The sequence below is a fragment of the Uloborus diversus genome, chromosome 3, assembly GCF_026930045.1.
Source record: "Uloborus diversus isolate 005 chromosome 3, Udiv.v.3.1, whole genome shotgun sequence".
NCBI classification, from domain to species: Eukaryota; Metazoa; Arthropoda; class Arachnida; order Araneae; family Uloboridae; genus Uloborus; species Uloborus diversus.
Genome location: NC_072733.1, coordinates 218496177 through 218499332, shown reverse-complemented (window position 1 = coordinate 218499332; position 3156 = coordinate 218496177).

Genomic DNA, 3156 nt, shown 5'->3' with positions numbered 1-3156 from the left:
TCAAATTAAAAAAAATGATAACAATTTTTACAGTAATGCGCTGTTTAATGTTCCCAGTGCCAAAAATTTCTATCTAAAGTAGGATTATGAGCATGATCTGGGTAAGTTTTCGATTTTCAACAGAGCCTTTTATATTGGAGCGGTGCTATTGTGTCTCTTGACAGAAAAAACGAAGAAAAACTCCTAAAATAGTCTATAGTTGTTCAAAATAGCTATAAAAATTAATGAAGATGAATTATAAACATGACTTGGTTGGACTTGCCGTGAACAAACCAATGATGACCTGCACACAGCAGTGGATGTGGCTTGACTAAGGTTACCTCAAGGAACCATCAATGGACTCATTGAAAGCGTACCTCGCCGGATTGAGGCTTGCATAGCTGGACACATTAGATACTGAATAAGCAAGTTCATTTTAAATCATATTTGACTGTTTTTTACTCATTTCCATCATTGCTCCTGCAATTTTCACGAGGCTACACGTTCTATCTTGGTGCTGCAACTTCACTTTTGAGGAGTGTATGAAGGACAAAATGCTTTTATAGATATGTTTATAAAAAAAAGAAAAACTGAAATAATCCCATTAAAATTAATAGTGATTTACCCCACGAATCCAGTTATTATCCTTTTATAGTAAAAGAAGAAGCGAAATAATATCGCTAAATTCTAAATTACGGATGAGGGACAGCTTTTTTTTCCTAGATAATGAAAGTCTGCATCTTTAGGGTAAAAATATGCGTGATTAATTTGCTAAAAACACTAGATGTTTAAAAGAAAAAGCTCTAATTCACTTACTAGACAACCACGGCTCCCACCTGTCAATAGACGGGGTTGATTTGTGTAAGGAAAAGGGAACTTTCCACCTCATTGTAGCCACAATTTGGCCCATTAAAAAAGTATGTTCAGTACGCCTGTGATTCTTGGATGGTTCCTAATCCAGGAAACACAATGACGACTTACGACTTACCCACGATGGCCATAAGCAACAAGCCCAATAGATAGTATTAATGGTTTCGAGGGAACTGGAATAAATCCAAGCATTTCTCAGGTCTGTGACTTTATGCCAAGTTATATCACTGATTGGTCAGACGCCTGGATCTATGTGGATCTATGAGCTATTTGTCCATGTAGAAAGAAAGCAGTGAAGCTGGATAAACCAGTCCTAGAACAGGTTCAGTTGCTTCTCCATCTGAATAATTGAGTTCAGATTTAGAGTTTCCTACTAAAGTTAGCGCTATGTCTCAGCTAAGTTCACATTCGTATCTGAGCATTATTCCAGAACATATACGACTTTACCTTAAGGCAGTGGAGAGTGAGATCAAAAAAGGAGGGAAACGAAGCAAGTCTACATCAATTCTCATTGATACTGAAGTCAAAAAGACTCGAGAAGAAAGAACCGCAGCATAAAAAACGCTAGTCAGCATAAAAAAATTCCCAAAACCCACAGGAATTCTCGAAATCATAGAAAAAACGAGTGTAATCCAAAAGGAACATAAATGAGCTGATGTGTGCATCACATGACTTCCTTTTACTCCAATTTAATGTCATTTTCTCATTATTGGCAGTTTTAATATGATTCAACAGTTTACTCTCTAAATATCACCAACAGTGGCCAAAATGAAACCAGATTAAAAAGTAAAATAAAAAAAACATCGCCAAATTTGTTGCCAAGTTGGCGACAAAACTTGGCGACCAAAAGACTGGCGATATATCGCCAAGAGTCCGACAAATTATAACACCACTTGGGTTTAAATCGAAATTAACAATGATTTCCCCCTAAAAAGGGGCAAAAGACCCCCTTAGGAACATCCGAATGCAACCAAAAGAGAAGGGACACAACTAGGCTCCACTAGGAGTCTTCGTACCACATTTCAACTTTCTAGGACATACCTTTTTTGAGTTATGCGAGATACATACACACATACGCACATACATACGTACATACAGACGTCCAACACAAATCCATGCCAATAACACATTCCTTTCTCATTGAATCTCTGAAATAAAGTCAAGATCATAGCTCAACTTATCCCATACGTAGTCGATAAATTTCAAAAAAACGAGCTGATGTGTGCATCACATGACTTCCTTTTACTCCAATTTAATGTCATTTCCCCATCATTGGCAATTTTAATGTGATTCAAATGTTTACTCTCTAAATATCACCAACAGTGGCCAAATTAAAATCAAATTTAAAATTAAAAAAATCGCCAAATTTGTCGCCAAGTTGGCGACAAAACTTGGCGACCAAAAGACTGGCGATATATCGCCAAGTGTCCGCCAAATTATAACATCACTTGAGATTACATCGAAATTAACAATGATTTCCCCCCAAAAAGGGGCAAAAGACCCCCTTTGAAGCATCCGAATGCAACCAAAAAGGAAGGTGCACAACGAGACTCCACTAGGAGTCTACGTACCAAATTTCAACTTTCTAGGACATTCCGTTCTTGAGTTATGCGACATACATACACACATACGCACATACATACGTACATACAGACGTCAGGAGAAAATTTGCTGTAATTAACTCGGGGATCGTCAAAATGAATATTTCGGGTGTCTGTACGTTACTAAGCACATATCCACGTGTGGTCGGGTTGAAAAATAAACTCAACTTTCATTTGGGGGTGAGCAAAATGGAAATTAAGGCCGATTTTTGGGTGAAAATTTTTTCGCGAATACACTACTTCCTTTTTTGTAAAAGGAAGTAAAAAGGAGAAAAGAGGCAAATAAAATAATTCGTTTCACATAATGGTTGCGTTTTTTAGCATTTACTTCTGAAATCAAAGGTAAACCTTTTGTATGGTGTAATATACTTATTTCTATAGCAATTATAATAGTAATTTAGCTCTTATTCAGTCATTGGTAACTTGCTCTTGCTTATCTAAAAAATCATTGAGGGTTTATGTGAAATTTTCTGCGCCTATCTCTTATGAGGTTTTCTCAATTCACTAACTCACCCCATACGGTTCGCCAGGTTATCCCATGACGGGGAAAAATACACAACTCATAGTTCCGTCAGGAAACAAATACGACTGTATTGCTGATACTGTACAGATTATCCAAGCAACAAAAGAAATTTTTTCCGCTTGATTTACAATTTAAAAAAATAAATAAAGTTTAAAAAGTAGACCTTGTCTCCCCTAAGCAGTA